This window comes from Rousettus aegyptiacus, unplaced genomic scaffold (genome assembly GCF_014176215.1).
Source record: "Rousettus aegyptiacus isolate mRouAeg1 unplaced genomic scaffold, mRouAeg1.p scaffold_m13_p_4, whole genome shotgun sequence".
NCBI classification, from domain to species: Eukaryota; Metazoa; Chordata; class Mammalia; order Chiroptera; family Pteropodidae; genus Rousettus; species Rousettus aegyptiacus.
Window position 1 is genome coordinate 28,630,376 of NW_023416307.1, and position 23,235 is coordinate 28,653,610.

At 33.2% G+C, this 23,235-nt stretch overlaps 1 non-coding gene across 1 annotated transcript; it reads left to right on the forward strand.

Moving 5' to 3' along the window:
- Window positions 1–22,739: 22,739 nt before the first annotated feature.
- Window positions 22,740–22,846, forward strand: LOC118602315. Its single transcript, XR_004950663.1, has one exon. It is a non-coding gene; the product is annotated as a U6 spliceosomal RNA (small nuclear RNA).
- The last annotated feature ends 389 nt before the right edge of the window (window positions 22,847–23,235 follow it).

Consider the following 23,235-nt stretch of genomic DNA (forward strand, 5'->3'; position numbering starts at 1 on the left):
TTAAAGCAAATATTCACAAGCTACTTGCACATGGCAATTATTTTCAGCAAAATGACACTTCAGTACCTGAAGTGGACTAAACTTGGTCACTAAAAAACATCTGAAATAATTCTTCTGACATTCACTGTGTAGAAGTGAACACTAATGACTGCAATATGTGTGTGTGTGTGTGCGTGTGTGTGTGTGTGAGATCAGGCTAGAGTGGGAGGGTGAGAATCTTGAATCCAGTTTGCCTTTTTTTTTAAAAAAAAAGAAAGAAATTACATCTCCATGTAGCTTAATAGCATTCTCACTTTACACACTGTACATGCTAATTAGAGGCAGTCCATGAGGAGGCCGATCACTTTTAGATTCAAATGGCAGAGGTTTAATTTTGCCCTAATTTTTTTCTTTTAATAAAAATCTATCCCCTAGTAAGACTGTTTTAATTAGCTGGTCTTAACAATTCATAGAAGCTACGATCACACAATATTTCCATAGCAGCAGATTTTTAATTTCTAGTTTTATTGTTTTCACATGGATCAAATTACAAACCAATTTCCAGGGCATTTTCTATGTCATAATGGTATCAATGGAAGAAAATTTAAATAAATGCTAGATCTTGATAATTTCTAAAAAATACGTTTTTCTAATTGAAAATTTTCAGACATATTTACTAGAATGAAATAAAGTAGTATTCATTTTGTTCATTTTGTTCATTTCTACTTCAAATAATAGTTTCTGGATTGTTAAATTGATATATTACATTAATAAAGCTGAAATTTTTTAACAAGAACTAAAGTATTAGGTATTTACCTGGGCAAATTTTAAAAGGGAAAATTAAATGCCACAAGATGTCACTATAATCCCAATAAATTGATAAGGGTAGTAACCACTTTTATTTCAACATTTAAAGAAGTTAGGTGGCTGCATACTCATATCGAATTCTACACTTGTTTACTTCTGCACATAACATTGCAAAAAAAAAGTTGCTTATATATTGATCCACAGATCAATAAGAAAAAGAAAAAGGTGGGAAAAAATTACACTAATGGAAAATAAAGATACAAGAAAGCCTATGAGTTTATCTTGTCAGCTAGAAGTTCTTTCCCCACTGGCGAAGCATTTTTAGACTCTGAAACCTAGTCTAACCTGGAGTTAGGAAAATGACTTCTTACCTTTGGTAGGACACAGCTAGACTTCCCCATGGAAAGCCCCAGCATGGGCATAAATGGAAAACTCCTTGGTCCTGAGGTTCAGGCCAAAGTAAGAGAGGTTATTTCAGTCCTGGTATAGAAAGAATTTTTATGGTCATGACTTGAATATTATTACAAAGTGACAGAGTTCCTAAGTAGTAGATTTATAACCATGACAGATATAAATCTGTTTCTGAGCAATGACCTGCCTGGGAATATATGAGAATAAGTTCACAGTCCTCATGCTTCTCCAGCTTTGGGGAGTTCTCCCTCCATGAATGTCACTGGGACCACAAACTCTTGTACAACCTCTATACGGGAGACAGGAAATACTGTGTCCATCCACCCGCATCTGGTGTTGTTTACATCCTTTGTACTCCTTCTTTGCTTTTTGAGGAATAAACTCAAGAATTGGCATCCTAAACTAAGTCTAAGTCATATTGATAAGCACCTGCAACCTCAACCAGTTTCTATGGCCCGACCTAGTACTTGTTATGGCTTCCTCCTAAAGTAAACATTTTAGTTTACTGTCAAACAGAAGATATTTTCTTTGGAGAACTGAATTTTTTATATTTAAAGTTAATTATAAAAAAGCCTCAAAGGCAAAAAAAAACAAACAAACCAATAATCCAATTACAAAATGGACAGCCATGTACAGACGGCCAACAGGTACATGAAAAGGTGCTCAACATCACTAATCATCAGGAAAATGCAAGTCAAAACCACAATGAGCTATCACTTCACACCTCTTTGAATGGGCATCAAAGATAAACAATATGAGTATTGGTGAGAATGTGGAGAAAAGGAAAATATTGTGCACTGTTGATGGGAATGTAAATTGGTACAGCCACTATAGAAAACAATATGGAGTTTCCGCAAAAATTTGTAAGTAGAACTACTTTACGATCCAGTTCTTATTAAATATCCAAAGGAAATGAAATTACTGTTTCAAATGGGATAGTCCCTCATGTCCACTGCACCATTATTTACAATAGTCAAGACATGGAAACAACCCAAGTGACCATGTGTAGATAAAGAGGTAAATAAAATGTGATATACACACACATACACAGTGAAATATTATTCAGCCAGAAAAAAAAGTAGGGAATACTGTCATTAGTGACAACATGGATGGAGCTTGAGGGTATTATATTAAATGAGATAAATCAGACAGAGAAAGACTACTGTGTAGGATCTCACTACATGTGGAATATAAAAAAACTGAACTCATTATAATGGAGAACAGACCGGCAGGTGCCAAAGTCTGGGAATTTGGGTTGGGGGAAATAGTGAAGGTGGGCCAAAAGTATTAAAAATAATTGAACTTAACAGTTTATAGGAAGTAAAAAGATGGGATTGGCCTTGTGGCCAAAAAAAAAGTGGCTAACTTTTCGCCATTGGCTCCTTTTTCTCCTTGGCACACAGAATATCCTAGGTTGCCTTGCAGTTGGGTGATGCTAAGCAACTAAATTCTGGTGAAAGGTATGTAAGCGGACATGTATGTCATTTCATTATTCTTCAGCTCTTTCTTTCCCTTTACCTGCAGAATGTCCAGAGGGGAGCTCAGGCTCTAGGTGCTAGAAGGAAGAAGGCTGGGACCCTGAGCTATCATTTGGATAAGAGATGTCTAGAAGAGCCACGGGGCCAGGAACACTCATGTCTGTGCACGAGCAACAGCTTAAACTTGTACAGTTAAGCAACTAAATTTGAGTCTATTTGTTTATTATAGCCTTTAGCCTGTTGTGATTTCCAAGCATATACATGACTGATTTATTCTCATAAGAATGCTCTATACCTTTATATTTTTATCTAGTTTTCTTTTCCTTGACATTTTATCAAAATAGTACACTATGGAATATACTTATCCCAGATCACAATGTGGTTTCCAATTAGCAAGACACATTTACTTAAATGTTTGTGATCTTTGTGAGGTTGCTCTCGCTAAAAACTGTTGAATGATGCAGGACATTATTTTCAAGAAGAATTTTTAAGTGCTAGAACCTCAAATGGCCCTCTTTGTCCAGGTCTAGTGGGTCAACAAACAGGTATTGATTAGATTATTACCACCTCTCTGTTTTGGACTCCAAAAACTGCCTTTTAGTTCCTAGATCAGTCTGCTTCAGGACACTGTATCTTTTACTTGATTCTCTCTTTTACTGAGGAGCGCTGAACAGCAGTGAAGAAACCTGTTGTCATAAATGGCATTATTTTATTTTTTTCTTATGACTGAGTAATATTCCATTGTATATATGTACCACATCTTTGTCTAATCATCTATCAAAAGATACTTTGGTTATTCCACAAGGATAGATCTCAAGGTTATCATGTTAAGCAAAATAAGTCAGAGAGAAAAAGTTGAGAACCATATGATTTCACTCATATGTGGGATATAAAATTGAAAGGAACAAACAAACAAACAAAACTCATAGATACAGACAACAGTATAGTGGTTACCAGAGAGGAAAGTAGAGAAGTGGAGGTAGAAAAAGATAAAGGGGGTCAAATATACGGTGATCCAAGGAGATTTAACGTCAGCAGGTGATTACACACTGCAATAAAAATATGATGTATTGAATTGTACACTTCAAACCTATATAATTTTATTAACCAATGTTACTTTAATAAATTTAATAATAAAATAAAGAAGAGACCTAATTGATGGTCCTCCAATAACTTAAGGCTGAAGCTGCTACAGGTATCAATCTTTAAACTCATCATCTCTTCCCAGATCTGAGCCACTAAGAAAAGCAGCCAGGCAGTATAAAATATTCTCTTAATGAACGTTTATTCATTTAATTTATTAGCCACTGACTGAGCACCTACCAGTGAGGGCACAGAGAAGCAAATGAACTTGGCTCAACCCCTACCCTCAGAGAGCTCACACTCATGTAGAAAGAAGTTGAGGGGAGAAACAGAAATACATGTAGGTAGTTAAGATCCTGTGCAAGCTGTGCGTTAGAGGGAAGCTCAGGGTATTTGTCAAAATTAATTGAGCTGTACGAACTTAAGATTTGTGCTTTTTATTGCATCCAATATAATACATTTTAAAGTACATCTTTTAAAAAGGAGAATATTAAACCATTTTAAAATAGCATTTGTTATTAGCATCCCCTTTCCTTTGTGGCAAGGAACACTTCCTCTAGAATTGTTTTCGTACTGCCCTTATTAAAATATATTTACTTGTTATTTCAGATTTTTAATTTGGGCCTTTATTTTCTCTTAAAAATCAAGATGTTTACTGATCCTTTATAAACTAACCTACTTTGGGGGTATTTATGGCATTCTCACTTCACAGGCATAACACAAATTAAAACAGTGCTAAAATACTTTGAAAAAAAAAAACATGTTATAGAAACTCTAAATGAAAACAGAACAGATGAGAAGAGACTGGCAGGCAGTTTAGCAGTTTTGAGTGCATTTTCCCCCTTGAGAGATATACTGAATTCGGGCTATCCATATAAGAACTAAACTCTGAGAATAAGTTTCAAAATCAGAACAAATAAAACCCCGAAACCCAAAAAGTCAAGCAAAAACAAATAAAATCAATAGTCTAAAACAAACAATCTACCTCAAATACTGTAGTGGCAACGACAAAAATAGAACAATTTTAAATTAAAGTATGAGAAAATAACAAGTCATCAAATATGCTCTTTGAAACATATATTTTAAAAATGCTTTTTAAAAATAAATAGTTCAAAAATAAATATTTTTTAAGTGTTAAAATCCTGACACTTTGGTAAATACTATAAGTAACATATCTGGTATTATGACTGTGTATGTTTACAAGACAGACATTAAATTTTTGAAAGTGGGAAAAATACAATTAGTGGTTCCTTCAAATGGTGACTATGAGTTTCAAACCTGACCAAGATTACTTTTTTATTTCACATTGTTAAAGAAAGTAGGACCATTGCTAAGATTTGTCATGAGTCTCAGATGTGGCAAAGTAAACAGTAGAAAAAATTCACCTGTGCACATCTCAGGAACAAAGTTATCTATGTATTTAAACTTCCAATTAACCCTCAAAGGCCTCCCAGGATTCCTAACACATTCTAAGGCAATGGAGGTACAAATGTTTTCTGCTAGAAGCTCCCAAATAATTATTTGTTTACACTTAAAGAGAACCTGGTTCAATTCTGCATCGTATGGTTAAGGAAAAAGAGACCCAGAGAGGTGCAGCTTCCCCAGATATAAGCATCGTTATCAACTTCATCACCATGTAGACACTTAATGTGCGCTCTCTCTGTGCTAACCACTCTGCTTTATACATGTCGCATCATATCATCCTCTTACAATCCTAGGTGCTATTTCATCCTCCTTTATTAATGAGGAAACTGATGCTTGAAGCAATTGTGCTCAGGGTCACCCTGCTAAAATTTCAATCCCGGGCATCCTTCTTCAGAGCCAGCATTCTTAATCTTTGCACCAACTGCACGTTGGTTGTGGTGTCAGGGTCAGAACCCAGGGCTCAGGACTACCAAGCATGGTCAGTGCAGCTGTTATACAATTTTTCACATTTTAGGCACTCAAAGATATTGTTGAGCAAATGAATAAATGAAAATTAAATTCATAAAACATACTGCTATGTCTTCACAGATTTACCTGCAACGAATTTTCACCAACACATTTGAAAGAGTGGTTCCATTTATACAGTTATTTAGACATCAGTTTTGTTTCCTTTCAAAGTTACCTCTACATTTTAATCATTATTTAAACAGAAAATAAGACATAAGACAGTTCGAGGAGGGAAAATGTGCATTACCTACAAAGAGGCTGTTATCTGAGAACATAGCTGAGATACATGAATGTATATTGAGGAAAATAAGAATAAATGTAAACATCAAAGAAATAATAAATGATAAAACTGAAACTATATACTTTTTAAAGAATTAATATAACATCAAATTTTTAAAATTTCTAATTATTTCTATTTACTGATATATAATGATATATATTTATCATATGATGATCAGTGATAGGGACAAATGTGTATATATACATATATATATATACACATATGTATTTCCCTAAATGGGCACTGATTTATGTGCCAATATACTGCCATCTGATACTTCTTTATTGAAGCTTTAATGTCATTTAGTAAGTATTGAGTAAAATGGCTAGCAAGGCAAACAAAAATCTGTTGAAATCTACTATAATTATGCATCTCAGATTTTTTGGGAAACACCAATTTGAAGTATTTATCTGCTCACACCTTTTACTATAAAACACCCAAGTGTTTCTGAAATTTTTACATTTTGACACCAATATGCCCTCTCCCAGACTTTCCCTCAAAGCCAAAAATCAATATATTCAAATCCGTTATAGTTAATAAATATTTACTGGCCATCCATTATGCGTCAAGCCCCTAGGATAGAGGAATGAGTACCAGTACTACTCTTGGGTTCAGAAAAATAAGTCGCTTGGTGTCAATTGAATGAATTATACATTAAAGTTCTGTTGACCTTCAAAAAAGACTAATGCTCTTTTTTTTTTTTTTTTTTTTTTTTTTTTTTGCCAGATATGTGATTGCTCGAGAAACTTCCATTGAAAAGAGTTTTAACTAGGTTTCTGCTTTTTCTTTTTAAATTCTTCTTAGTATTTTGGAGAGTGTTTTATTAAGTTAAAAATGAAAGAATTTTAAGTTATGAGTTTAAACAGAGTTCATCTCTACATCTATGGCTATTTGCATTTTCTTGGCAAAATCAGATAATTCCTACAAGATAGTCCACCCAAACATATTATTTGAATCCCATCAGGTCATATTTTTCCACCACTGCTTAATAATTTCAGTAACTTTTGTGATTTTGTAAAAATGATGTCAATTTATTGTGTAAAATATGAACTAAATGTCTATCAAAACAGGAATGAATGAATAAATCACCACAGATTCATACAATAGAACACTATGTATCAGTTAAAGAAAATAATCTAGAGTTTCAGGAATTAATGTGAAAAAAGTCTCAAAAATATAGTATTGAGCAAAATATATATATATATAATACCATTTCTATAAAAATTTAGGCCATACAAAACAGTACCATATAGTACTAAATGGATGTACATAGTAAAAATGTAAAACCCTATGTGGATCGATAAACAGAAAATACAGGTATGGAGATGGAGAGAAAAAACTAGAAATGAGATCAAGGAAGTGTATTGAAGGAAGATGTCAAATGTACCTATACTACAAGTCTAACAGTTCCCTTCAGGCCTAAAGTTTAGATGATTCTAGGCCTTGTCTGCCTTTCCTAAAAGATCCCAGTGCTGATTGCCTTTAGTCTAATGTCAGAAAGTTGTCTCCTATAATTACTTTTTTAAAGTTATTTAAAGTAGAAAAGTAATTCCTGACCCTCTTATTTCCTTATGGTTTAAAGTGCAAATCTAATAAATCCGAAAAATAACAAAAAATACAGAAAAAAGAAAAAAAAACACTTCTAAAGTTGGCACTAAAATGTTAAGACTTGGCATCTTGAATTTTTAGTTCTGGAATGTTTGTTACATTATACTTTATACTTTTGTATGTTTGAACTATGTCATAATTTTAAAAAGCAAGTTGTTGAAGATTGAAATAAGAACATTTTTTAAAAAAGTTCTAATGAGTCGAAAGGAGAAATTAATTTTGTTGTTATTCTATCATCATATTTCCACCGTTTAGAAGTAACCATGTCTACATTTTGGTGTGTATTCTACAGTCATATGTGTGGGAACAACACTAGACATTTTGCTACCATTTAAAACAATTATGTTGTAGACATATTTTCAGATATTAAATATTTATCCTTACATATTTCTCAAACAACATTTCATTGTATGTCTATAACATGCTTTATTTAATCAATTCTCCCTTTTTAAAAATGTAGACTATTTTAATTTTCAATAATGTTTTAATGCATGTTCTTGCACATGTATTTTGTATATGTAATCATGATAATTTCCTTGAAATATAGTCTTATAAGCAAAATTTCTGTGTCAAAATTATACACAATCTTTAGGTTTAAAATGTGTTTTAAAATTGTTCTCCAAAAAAGGTTATATTAAGTTGTATCAACAGAATATGAGATCCCATTCTCTCAAAATAGTACTTATTATTTTAAAAAATCTTTAATAGTTAAACAAAATGGTAATTTACTTTTTTTATTTTTGCAAATTTGTTTTCCATGTCTTTTGCCTATATCTTAATTATATGTTTATCTTTTTACTTATAGTTTCATAAGCTTTTTATATTAAATATATTAACCCTTTCTCATATGTTGTGAATATTTCCTCTAAGTTGTGTTTTTCCTTTCATTTTAGTTTTGAGTGTTTTAATGTCTTAAATTTTATAAATTTAAATCCATCAATATATTTGTTTATATTTTCTGCTTATATTATTAATAGTTATGTATTCCTTAGTATTTTTGTTTCCTTTTGCATTTGGATATTTAATCCACATAGAGTTTATTTTAGTATATTTGGGCATATGGTACAAGAAATCTAATTCTATCATTATTATAGATTATTATAAATAGTTGACCAAGTGTTTCAAAAGCATTCATTGACTAAATCAGACTTAACTGCTAACTTGAAATTTTCAATACTTACTTTTTATAGATCCTGTTTGTGAATTTTCTATTCTCTGTCCATATTCAAACCCAACGTTTTTCTACAAAAAAGATATTTCTAATATATTTTGAAAAAAACTTTAAAAATAAGTTTTCTGACAGTTCACATTGTTAAAAATTGTAATACAATCTACGTAACTTAAATTATTGCTTTTTCTTATTTTCACCACTCTTAGAACTCTAGTTCAACATATATTTATTCAGTGCCAAGCACTGTTCTTGGTACAGAGATGAAGAGATAAACAAGAATGACTAATAGTCCTAAATGGGAGGCTTATATTGAACAGATAATAACAGAAATAATTTCGGCCATGAAGTAAAGTACTGTTTGCAATAAGACTGTAATTGGAATCCTTACCCATTCTGGGGAAAGAGAGAGGAAAGGAATGCCAAGGAAGATTTTCGTAAGTAAGTGGCACTTAAGCTAAGAATTAAGGATGGATAAGAGCAAAAATATATTGAGTTTGTTTGTGTAAATGCTATGAAATATGTTTTGTACATTATAGAAACTAGAGATAATAAATGAGGTCAGATCATAGGTGTAATACAGGTTATGTTGGGAATTTAAGACTTTGGGCAACGAGAAAAATTGGTTGCCCATGAAGAAAGAATTGAAAGGAGACCAAGTGGGCATACATGAAGCCTATTAACAGACACTGCAACAAGGGATGGTCACAACTTGGATGACAGCTGCTCCATCCAATATGATAGGCGCTAGCCACATGCGGTTATTGAGCACCTGAAATGTATCTTATTCAAATTATAATGAGCTGTAAGTATAAAATAAACACTAGATTTCAAAGACTTAACCAAAAAAATGTAAATATCTCATTAATATTTTATATCGATTCCACATTAAAATGAGAATATTTCAGATATACTGAATTAAGTAATAACATTGAATTTAACTTCATTTATTTCTTTTTACTTTTTTAATGTGGCTACTATAAAATTTAAAATTATATGTGTGATTTGCACATGTGTTTACATTATATTTTATCATATGGTGGTGACCATTGTGTTGACAGTGGAGATGGAAAGAAGTAGACACATTTGAAAATGTTTAGGAGACTAAATTGGCCAATTTGATGATTTATTATGAAAGAGAGTATTATTAAGAATTGTATCTCTGTTTCTGGTTTGAATAAAAAATGGGTATGTCCTTTCTTGAGATACTGAATTCGCTGGACTGAGGAGAGTATGAAAGAGAATGTGCTCACATTTGGTCATGTTGATTTGATGTTCCTTGGAAAAGATATCTGAGTAGGACATATAAATTTAGGAGTTGGTCAATGATGGTAAATAAAGCCATAGGAATGATTGAGTTCAAGGAAAATACTGATAGTTTAAAGAAAAGAAGAGGAGACTGAGAAGGACCTGCTAGAGGTTAAGAGGCAAACTAGGAGAGTGTATTTTCAGAAGAAAAGGAGGGAGATGTCACCATATCAATGGCTATTGACACAAAAACAGCAAAATGTTAATAATTTCTGAGATTCGGCCATATGTTAGTTTATGACTATTCTCTATATTTATGTATATTAAAATTTCTATAAGGCAAAATTGTTGAGATTTGTAGAGACCTAGAAAGATGAGGGCTAAAATTTGTTCTTTGGAGACAATTCAGCCAAATCATCCATAAGCTTTTATCAGAGTTAAATTGTACACATTTATATCTCAATTAAATAAAAAATACAACAGATGTTGCTCTTAAGGCTTGTCCAATGAAGAAATACCTTATGTCAGTTTTTATTCCATGGCAATAACAGTGTAATTTCATATAATTGAAAAAGAAAATGTAAGAAATGCAAGTACTTAATGTCCATATGTGAGACAGAGGATAAGAATAAGAAAGTTGGGATCATGTCCTTTGAAATTTTGTTCCTTCCACTGATGTAAAGAAGGAACAAGACAAGTATTAAACTGAGATTTCAATCACTTGGATGATATTACACAGTAGCTTAAATCAAAGATAATATATTCTAGTTTCATGGTTTCTTATTAATATTTTAGCCAATGAAGAATGAGTATTGTCTAAGTCTTTGTGCTTGCTATATTGATTATGAATTCAAATTCCTAGAATTTGAGTATAATTCTAAATATCAAGAATCACTAGATCATTATTTTTTTCTTGTCATGATGAAATTATTAATGTTATTATTGGTTCAACCTAGGTCTCCCATTTAGGACTATTAGTCACTCTTGTTTATCTTATCATCTCTGTACCAAGAACAGTGCTTTGCACTGAATAAATACATGTTGAACATATAAATCTGATCCTCTGAGTGTTATTCATGTGTTGCTAAGATGATCTTAGACCAATCATGACTCATCCCTAGGCTAAGGGTGGGACTCTTCTTCCTTAAGCACAAAGATACTTCATCTTTGAATAAAATTAATGTTCTGTTAAAAAAAGGGGAGGGAGAAGAACTGGTTATTAGCTAGGTAACCAGCATCATCTAACAGAATTTCCAATTTATTGTTACGATAGACTGTTCACCTACTTTTGCTTACATCAGCCCTGAGAAAAGCAAGGCAGAGCCATCTGGAGGTAAAATTGTGGATAAATTTTTGTTTGTTTGTTTTTGACTATAAAATTAAGGGGAAGAAACACACTGTATTACTCTGGGTTCTTCAGAAAAAGTGACCAATAAGATATCTATCTATATCTATCTGTATATCTCTATCTCTATCTCTGTCTCTATCTTCTCTATTTCTATATCTATCTCTATATCATCTATCTATATATCTATATCTGCATCTACCTTTATAACTATCTATCTATCTAGCATCTATCTATCTAGCATCTATCTATCTATCTATCTATCTATCTATCTATCTATCTATCTATCATCTATCCATCCATATATATAGAGAGAGATTTATTATAGAAATTGGCTCATGCAGTTATGGAGGCTGAGAAGTCCCACTATCTGCTGTCTGCAAGATTAAGAACCAAGCAAACTAATAATATAATTCAGTTGTGGTCTGAAGGCCTGAGACTAGGAACTCTGATGCTTAAGGATAGGAGAAGATTAACACTCCAGGTCAAGAGAGAAAGAGACTTTGACCCTCCACTGCCATTTTATTCTATTAAGGTCTAACTAGATTGGATGCAGCCAATTCACATTGGTGAGGGCCAATTTCTTTACTCAGTCTACTGATTAAAATGCTAATATCTTTCAGAAACACCTTTACGGACACATCCAGAAATTATATTTTACTACCCACATATGAGCGCATTCTGTAGCTCAGTAAGGTTAACATATACACTTAACCATCACACATGCATTGTTAACTAACATTCACAAACACTTTCCTGCATCACTGCATTTGGTTCTCCCAGCAATTCTGGACAATGTCATTTAGCTGTTGTTATTACCCTCATGCATAATTTACAAAGGAGAGATACGAATTAGAAAGGTTAAGTGATTTGTCCAAGAGCACTTGGCAATTAAATGTGAGGACTTGGAAGTAGTAATCTCATTCCCAAATCCAAACTCTTTTCCCTACACCAGTGGTTCTCAGATTATCAGCCTTATCTGGGAACTTGTTAAAAAAGTAAATTCTCGCGCTCCACCCCAGGTAAAATAAATCAGAAACTCTGGGAGTCTGACCCAAATAGCTTATATTTAACAAGGCTTTCCAAGTTATTCTGAACACAATAAAGTTTGAGAACTACTGGATTATACCCTGCTACCCATACTACTTTCCCCTAAATTGCTCAAAAATTTTTCTGGTTATTTTTTATGGTTTGGCAAAAAAAGGAAAATACTGCCTTTTCTGGCACATCATAAGAAGTCAAAGTTATCTTTACTTCCAGATTAAAAGGCATCCTGAATTTAGGAATTCATCCACTGGGTCCTACTTCCAAGGTTACGCTTTTGAACCAAATGAGTAGTGACCAGTTATTCCTTATATGCAGCCTGAGCTATATTTCTAGGAGAGAAGGCAAAGTGAGCTAGGGAAAGTCTGCATCTCAGAGAACCATTAAAACACATTTCTTTTTTTTTTACTTAACAGGGTCACACTGAACTCTTTCCTCTGCCAAAATGAAAGCCCTTTAGCCTCCATTTTCCATATATGTCTGTGACCCAATCTTTTTAGCACAAAACCTGCAGTATTTTCTCCTTATAAAAGCAAAAGATATTTCAGTGACTTATAATCATCTCTGATAAAGATGCCCTAATTCTAGCACAGGATAAATTTACCTTCTTCCAACTTCGATCCTATCTTTTGCTACATAATTCTTCTTCCCCCACCCCCACCCACGCTTTTGACCATAGACAAAAGCCTTAACCAGACATTGGTATCTCAATGTTACCAATGAATATTCTTGGTCACAAGGAAGATGAGACTAATAAAGAATTTTTCCCTTCTATTAGAGAAGAATTCCCAGCACACAGTATTTTGATAGTGATTTAGTAAGTGTTATTAAGGCAGCCCTGTAAATATTCTAACTAGATTTAGTCTTCGAATGAATCCTTCATATCAGTACACAGGAAAGCAGATAAATTAAGATTTATATCTTCAGTGCATAGCAAGTACTTTATAAATTAATATTTCTCGACCACAGGCATAGCAGTTCCCTACCTAATTTTGCTTATTGAAGGAACACAAACAGGTACAACATCAAAAGTGTTATTGCCTTTTCAAGTTAAAATAGCATCTAATTTATACCTTAAAAATTTATTTTTTAATGTTATGGCAATAACAATTGATCTGGTCAATGATCTATAAAGAGTATGGTATATAAGGAAGATATAAGTCAAAATGAACTCTAAGGTTTATTATGTGAAAGGACTATGCTGTACATTATAAGCAGATATGAAATATGAGGCTCTTTGATAGTAAAAATTTCTATATCACCATTGAAAATGATTTTTCTCCTTGAAATTATTTCCTGAAGGTATGGTGTGTTTAAAAATCTGTAATCATAAGTTTAGATCTCTATAAACTCATTTTATGTAATAAATTTTAGTTCTTAAGTAATCACTCAATTTTCACTAAATACTGAAGAACTATTCATGAAAAATTCGAACAGCCTTTTTTAGAGTTTGCTATAGTTTTTATTGTGGTTAATGTGTAGGCCATTTTTTTATGTCTCTCATAATTAATTAATTAATCAATTTTAATTTTACTTTTTTTTTTTTTTTACCTTTTGACTCCCTTCACTTAGTTTGTTTTTTGGATTCCACGCATAAGAGATATCATATGGTATTTGTCTTTCTCTGTCTGACTTATTCCACTTAGCATAATGCCGTCAAGGTTCATTTATGTCATCACAGATGGCAAGATTTGATTCTTTTTTTATGACTGAATAATATTCAATTGTATATATACCATAATTTCTTTATGCATTCATTCATTGATGGACATTTAGGTGATTTCCATATCTTGGCTATAATAAATAGTCTTGCAATAAATAAGGGATTGCATATATCTTTTTAATTTAGTATTCTCGTTTTCCTTGGATAAATAACCAGAAGTGGAACTGGTAGATCATATGGTAGTTTTATTTTTAATCTTTTGAGAAACTTCCACACTGTTTTCCATAGTGACTGCACCAATTTACATTCCTACCAGCAATGCACAAGGGTTCGTTCCTTTTTCTCTGCTTGTTATTTCTTGTATTTTTGATAATATCCATCCTCACAGGTGTGAAGTAATACCTCACTGTGATTTTGGTTTACATTTCCCTGATGATTAATGATGTTGAGCATCTTTTCATGTACCTGTTGGCCATCCATATGTCTTCTTTGGAAAAATTTATTTGACAAAATCTAGCAACCATTTATGGTACAAACTCTCAACAAAGCAGGTATAGAGGGAACCTATCTCAACATAATAAAGGTCCTATATGAAAAGTACACAGCTAATATCATACTCAATGTTGAAAAGCTGAAAGTCTTTTCTCTAACATCAAGAATGAGAAAAGAATGCCCACTCTCAACACTTTTGTTCAACATAGTACTGAAAGACTTAGCTAGAACAGTCAGGCAAGAAAAAGAACAAGGCATCCAAATTGGAAAGAGAAAAGTAAAACTGTCACTATTTGTAGATGACATAATATTATAGATAGAAAGCCCTAGAGACATTATCAAAAAACTGTTAGAAATATTAAGCAGATTGAGTAATGTTGCGGGACATAAAAATCAATATACAAAAATCTGTTGCAACTCTATACATTAATAACAAGCTATCAGAAAGAGAAATTAATAAAATAATACCATTCACAACTGCATTGAAAAATAAAATACCTAGGAATAAATTTAACTAAGGAGGTAAAAGACCTATATACTGAACACTAAGGAAAGAAATTGAAGAAGACATGAATAAATGAAAGATATTCTGTGCTCTTAGATTCGAATAAATAATATTGTTACAATGTTTGTACTACCTAAAGCAATTACAGATTCAATGCAATCCCTATCGAAATTCCTATAGTATTTTCACAACATTAGAAGAAACAATCCTAAAATTTGTATGGAACCACAAATGTCCCCACGTAGTCAAAGCAACCTTGAGTAAGAAAAACAAAGCTGAAGGCATCACATTACCTGATTTCACTCTTTATTACAAAACTGCAGTAATTAAAACAGTGTGATATTGGCATAAAAAAAGACACATAAATCAATGGAACAGAAAATAGAGCCAAGAAATAAATCCATTAATATATGGTCAATTAACATATGACAAAGGAGCCAAGCATATATAATGGGGAAAGGACAGTCTCTTCAATAAGTGGTATTAGGAAAACCAGACAACCACATGCAAAGAATGAAACTGGACCACTCTTTAACACCACACATGAAAATTAACGCACAATAGATTAAAGATGTGAATATAAGACCTGAAACCATAAAACTTCTAGAAGAAAACATTGGTAGGTGGTAAGCTCTGACATAAGTCTCAGTGATAATATTTTGAGCCTGATATCCAAAGTAATGGCGACAAAAGTAAAAATCAACACGTGAGACTAAGTCAAACTAAAAAGCTTCTACATAGCAAAGAAATCATTAAAAATATAAGTGCAACATATTAATGCTAGAAAATATTCACAGCCATATATCTGGTAAGGGATTAATATCCAAAATACATAAAGAACTCATAAACTCAGTAGCAAAAATATCCAAACGATCCAGTTAAACAATGAGCACTATGATAATTCTAACTCATATATCATGAACCTCTGCTCTGAATACTGTCTATTACCCACATTTCTGGCAAATTTATGAGAATGAAGGAATTATAGACCCAGGGTCAGTTTGAGGGCCTGTTGATATACTGGCAAAGTCTATCTTTCCCAGTTTTTTTCTCTGGTATTCTCTGTTAGCAATGATCTGACTGTAATAGTAATTATCCACAGACTTTTGCTACTTCTTGGTTTTCTCAGAATCCCATACTGTCATACTTAACCATATTCTTCCTCAACAGCATATCTTATAACTTATGTCCTATTAAAGTTTACCTCCACACAAGGAGGAAGAATTGTGCCTACTTTGAAATCAGACCAACCTTATAAAGCTGATGACCTTGAGCAAGCTGCTTACTTCTTCATTTCAATTTCTCATCTATGAAATGGGCATAGTGCAGTAGTGCTCAAATTGTAGGTACATTAGACTCACCTGGAAGGCTTATACAACAGGAAAACAGAGTACAGGGCCCTCTGCAGCCGTTTCTGGTTTGGTAGGTCTAAGGCAGGGCCTGAAAATTTGCATTTCTAACAAGGTTCCAGGTGATGCTGATGCTGCTTGTCTAGAGACCACACTTTGAAAACCATCGAAATAACGTACTATTTGTAAAGTGCTTGATTCAGTGTAACTATCTAATAGATGTTAATTTCTCGTCCCCACCTCTATTTCATGTGTCCTCAAAGCAAAGGAAATAGATGATAAAAATGAATTAATGACATTGGATTTGAATGGAATTGAGCTAAATGCAATTATCTTTGGGCAAGGTCTTTCTGGAAGCAAACCAAAAGAGATATTTCTGTGGAAATAAATTAAACGAAGTATTTTAGGTAAATGAATCTTAGAAGCTGTTGATAAATTTGGGCAAAGGCATCAGACAAAGGGTACTCATATATCATTAGTAGAAAAGTAAAACTATATATAATTTCGAGAGAAATTTGGTAGTACATACCAAAATGTGAAAGACACATACATTTTGACCCAGCATTTCACTTCTAGAAATATATCTTTCGGAAATACACACAAATGCATAAGAATATAGTATAGCATATTTGCATAGCAGCTTCTACACTCGAGTATGCAAGAAATGTAATTTTTTTTTTCTATAAGTCAACTTGATTTATACTTCAAGCCCATTGCACCAGGTGGTGAAAATAAATCTCTTTCATTTCAGGATTAATTCTCTGACATTTTTGTGGTGTCGTATCTGAAAACCAGGAGGCATGCACAGAGCAGAGGTGTTGGGAGTGTGTGTGGATAGTTTGCCTTATGTCATAATCCATTCTCGCTGTCATCTCCTGACTTGACCATTATTCTGCTGGTACTTGATATATTTTATATACAGATTGCTGCTACCTTATTGCATGATTTCCTCCTTGCTGTCCGGTCCCGTCCTGCTTGCTGCTTCTATTACTCTCATACCATGCTGGGTTGCCAGACACAAGGAAAGTCTGAGACCCTTACTGTGATGCCAATTTCAGATGTTTGAAATTATTCTGCTGTTTCTGTGTCTTGAAAAATCTGAAGTTGCCGAGGGTTCTAATCAACTACGTATGGATTTATTTTAGTCCTCCCAATAGAATAGATCAATAAAATTTAACTGATAGTTTTGAAAGTGTCACAGATTGCCATTTGAAATCTTGTATTACCTTAGTTTTTATCGAATACTAAAGAAAACAACCATATGATGCTGGAAAGAATCTTATTTTCAAGACAAGTCCCAGATTTAAGCCACTCCTTAATCAGTGACTCAGTGATTATAATTTAGCAACACACAAGTCTGTGTTAACTATATATAGCTCTGTTTTTATATGCATTGAAATGAGCTTCTGGCGGTCAAAATAGTTTCATATTTTCAAAATGATACCAGCTGTTTATCCTTAGTTTTGAGAATAATTTGGGGAGCTATGTACTTTATTTTTTGCCCCCAAGCAGGAATGACTTCACTGTTTAGATATGAAACGAAATATGTTAAATCATTCAACCAATACTGCTTGGAATAGACTTCTTTAAAGCATATTTTGATTGTGTAACTGTTCTGAACTAAACTTGGATTGCAAGTCTCTGGATGTTATGTAATCTCTGAGAAAATACAAAAGTAAGAAATAAAGACATTTAAATAAAAGACAATAAGGTTGAGGTATTTCGACCTGCATTTTTTAACTACCCACAATGTGCCAAATATTATAGATACACAGATAGGTATAACATAGCTCCTGTCAATGAGATCTCAGACTCGATGGAGACAGTCAAGTAATAGAGACAAAATTCCATCAAACAATAAACACAAAGTACAGAGACAGCATTTACTCTATTTGAATAAAGCCTCCACAGTGGAGGTAACATTAAATCTGTGGTGAGAGAGGGAAGGAAGCATATTTAAGAAGCAGGAACAGAATTTACTAAGACAAAAATACTCTATTTGTTAGACTGTAAAGCTCCACAGTAGGAGAAAGAATGTCTGATTTACCTACTATATCTTTAATGCCTGGAAGAGTGTCTGATGCATAAGAGGTAATCAATACATTCTGGTGAATGACTGTGAAAACATGATTTTAGGAGAAGGAAAATAGTACTAGGTTGTTCTCTATGATTAAAACACAGAAATATTGAGATTAACATGTGAGAGAGGCTAGAAAGATAGGTAAAGACCAACTGCCATAATTATGATCTTCTAAGGAATTAGGATTTTTGCTTTGTAGACACTGGGAAGCCATTAGGAGCATTTGAACAAGGCAGTGAGACAGGTGAGTGTGTCACAGGATTTTGGAGCTAGGGCTCTTAGGTGAGGACAAATAGTAAGTACCATATATTATAAAAGGAACAATCAATTATTCAAGCATCCATCTTCACTTTTACCTTCTCTACTCTACCCAGCTCTCATTGCTCCCAAGGAGCAATGTGAAAAACAAAACAGGGCATGTAGCATTATTGGAGAGGTAAAAGGTCCCCTCACTTGGCCAGGATGCCTGAAAAATCCTATAGCCTATTTTCTCTCTTCCAACCTCCATGCCCCTTCACAGGAAGCCATTGGAGTCAAAGTGGTCCTCTTCTGTTCTCTCCTAGGGCTACAGGACTCGGGGTGATGATCCTCTTTTGATTTTTCTTCTCAGACAAATTGCAGGACAGATCCTCTTGGTAGGCAAACTATTATAGAAAGCCTCCTGCCTTCATGCATTTCTAGACTAGAAAGAAGGTTCCAGTTCAAGAGCCACCTTCAGGGCCTACCCTCAAGCTTTCTCAATGATTCTTTCACCATACTTTTCATTGCACTCTAATACTTCACCAGTGTCATCCTCAGATCCTGAAATTGATCAGGCATCCAGACAGGAAGGAAGCAAAATGTATAGCTCCACCTCTTACAGGGAGCTTCAAGATCCTATTCCCAAACCCCTAACCTCCAAGCTTCATCACTTGGCTTGGGGGTGGATGAAATGTGAAGGAAAAGGGGAAGCCTCTCTCCACAATCATGGCTCTTGGGAGTATATTGTTTAGTTGAGGTTGGGATTGTAGGAGGAATAATTCAATTTAGAAAGTCAGTTGTTTAAAATTATCAGATGTTTACCTGAAGAAGAGAAAACCACTTATTCAAAAGGATTTATGCACCGCTATAATATAGAATCAACCTGGGTGTCCATCAATAGACAAATGGGCAAAATGATTGTAGTATATATAAATAGAATGAATGCTACTCAGCAATAAGAAAGAATGAAATTTTATTATTTCTGACAACATGGATGGACCTAGAGGGTATTATGCTAAGTGAAATAAGTCAGGCAAAGAAAGGCAAATACTGTATGATGTCACTTATGTGGAATCTAAAATGAAAACAAAAACAAAGCAAAATGAATGAATAAACAACGCAAAACAGAAACAGACCCACAGATATAGAGAACAAGCTGATAGTTGCCAAAGGGGTCAGGGGAATGATAATTTTAAAAAATAAGAAAAAAATAAAATAAACGAATAAAAAAATGAGAAAGAATATTTTTTCTAACTTAAGTTACTCTTTCGTTAAGTAGAAGCAAATTTCTAGAAAAACTTTTCCTTGAACTTTGTATTACAACTTTTTAAAAATCGATAAAATTTATCATCTCAAAACACAAATCAAGCTTTTCTTCCACAAAGGCAGCTCAACATAGCCTTTTGTAGATGGATGAGTCTACTTTCAATGACCTGGTAGCTGAACACAGGCTAGATATGCCCCATTTGCTCTGTTTCAGATTTATTCCTTAAGACTGAGCAAGAGAGAATCAAGATTCAAGAGTAAAATTGTGGTCATTACTTTAAAATCTATTTATTTTTTTGGTTTGGCAAGTTGCTTCATTTCACAGAGACTTTATGAGATGTTTATGTCTTACTTTTTGAAGGTGAGAACTGTGATCTAATCTGTATTCTATGGGTTACTTAGCACGCTGAGGATGCCAAATAAATATTAAACAGGAAGACTTTATCGAACCACTTTACATCATCCACTTCTTAGTTCATCCATCACACCAGCTTAGAGTAAAGAACCATTATTAATAAATGGGCGGCTGAGTAGGTAGGTTAATGAGTTAACTTATTTGATAGTTTACTGCCAAATTTTTGCTACCTATAATTAAGTCATAATTCTTGGACTTCTCCCATGAATCACAAAGATAATAGTCTCAATAACATTAATAAAAAGCCCAAGTTTAAACAAATACATAGTAAGCTCCCTGTCTTTAAGAATTTTAAAGCAGAGGTTAATCTTAATAAACTTCATTTTCATCAACCCATAAGATGAGAAACTCCAAAGCCATCTTCTGACACATTAAAATAAAAAAACACTTTAATGATGTCATGGTATGTGGTAGTCATAATATTGGCTCTGAATTATTCAAAATTGAATTATATTCAGTACAGTTTTAATACAAAATATGTTTTATTTCTTCATGGCTATTAACTTATTAAACTCATTGATTTAAAAGATTTTATAAAGCACTTATTATGTTTCAGGCATTGTTTCCAGGCTCTGGAAAACACATTAAAAAAAAATCCTGCTTTGATAGAGCTTAAATTCTATTGGAATATTTAATTCAGTAGGTACTCAATCAAAAATATTTAAAACATTTAATCTAATCAACTATTTTAGTTCAAGTTTTTAATGATCTAACTTATTCCTAATTAACAGAACATCTATAAGGTAGATGGTGGAACTAGAGAAACAGCCAAGATCACTTGATTGCAAAATTTATGTTCTTTTCATAGTACTGTGACAAGAACTTGTCTCTTTATTCATCTTGTTCAGCTGTATTCATCTGTATTCAGCTTAGGAAAGTTACAAGATCCCTTTTACCTCTAAAATTTTTTTTCTAGTTCTGTGATAAAATATTGTAATAAATATACAATCTCAAAAAAATTGGAGTTTCAACTTAAAAATAAATTTAATCAGGCTAAAGATAATACTGAGAAAGTGACCCATTCCTAAAGGGTTTTTACAAGAAAGGCTTATGAAAGACTTGAGCATGACAAAGCAGTATAATCATATCTTTATAGATTTGATTAAGGTGACAGAAATTATATGGTAAACTAAAATCACTGCACTTTATATTCAAATATATCAACCTCTAATCTTCCAGAATTGTTCCGAAATGTGTTTCTCAGGCTATTGAAGATTCGATTGTTTCTCTATAAATCATGTACGTGCATATTGTAAATGCCCGTCGACCTCCTTAAATAATATAACCTTCTCCCTTCCCCACAGCCGAATTTCTTCGTACCGGATGCCTGTTACAAATATATTTGTCTTTTAAAAAGTTGGTTTAAAAGGTGATAGAAAGTGAAAGTAATGTAGGAGACAAAGAAGAAGTTGGTAAAGACAATCTTTTAAATAATCGGAGGCCATTCAATTATTTAGAAAATTGTTTTAAAAATTCTGAAAGAAATTTTATTATTTCAACTTCACTGCCTTGTTTAAATAAGGGCTAGTTTCTAAAATTAACTTGTCTTTGAATTTTATACCACAACTTTAAAAATATTAAAGAAATCTATTAACTCTTAAACCACCAACCAATTGTTGCCATCTACTGAGGCAAGGCAAGGCAGCTCACTTGTAGATGAGAGGATAGATATACTCAATGTCACAACATTCTGAAGCCTGGAAAGTCTTCTTAGTTCCACTCTATTTATAACTGCTTTCTGGAAATTTGGCTTCTTAAAGAAGATGCTTGCATCTCAAAATCAAAATAATACCTTCCAGTTTCCCTCCTGAACTTTTCATGAGCTCGTAAGTTCCAATGGCATTTATTTAAAAATTCTATGTGTCAGATGCCATTTCCAAGGGATGAAAGTGAATATTATTCTACCTGTTCTCAATGTACTCACTATCCAGAAAAGAAGAAAGATACAGGAAAAAATGGAATTAAGTATAGTGATAGAGGATGCATCACCTAACGAAAGTATCACAAAAGGGTCTATCGCCTAGAGTGAGGACTCAGAGCAAGTTTCCTGGTGAAAGGATGCTCAAGGGAATCTGAAAAAGTGATTGGGACTTTTCAGGGAGGCACAAAGGCAAGTTGCCTTTGCTCTTTTCTGGAATTTATGTCCATCGTTAAGCTCATCCTTAGTATATTTCATATGCTTCATATCTCTCATTCTAAGTAGTGAGTTCAGTAAGTGAAGGCCATACTTGGCATGAATTTCTCTCTTGTATATGGTATAAAATAATATCTTTAAGACAAACTCCCAGTCAAGCAGTTCCATTCTGCAAAACACAGGTGATTTGGGATTAAGAGACATACAAGCCCATGCTCACTTCGGCAGCACATGTACTAAACTTAGAACAGTACAGAGAAGAGTAGCGTGACCCCTGCACAAGGGTGACACACAAAGTCATGAAGCGTTCCATATTTAAGAAAAAAGAGAGAGAGAGAAAGACACACAAGCCCAGTGAAACAATTTTTATTAATTACAACAGAAACACATCTTGCAGGACTCGACATTTTTGTCATGTTGAAGCAGATATAGACATTTGAAACTTTTTAAGGAATAACTAACTCTCCATTTTCATGTGCTTACTAAATCAAAGCCTATAAAAAACTATGGGGTTCATTTTCATTTTGCTCAGCTTGCATATTTGTTAAACCTCCCAAAGAACAGTGTACACAACATAAGCAAATACTTAACGGTGTTAAAGAGGGTAAATTGTCATACTATACATTAAAATGATAGCATCGAAAATCAATGCCAAACAAAGCAATTTCATCTGAAAAAGACATAAAATTTTAATTTCCTTTATTCTTC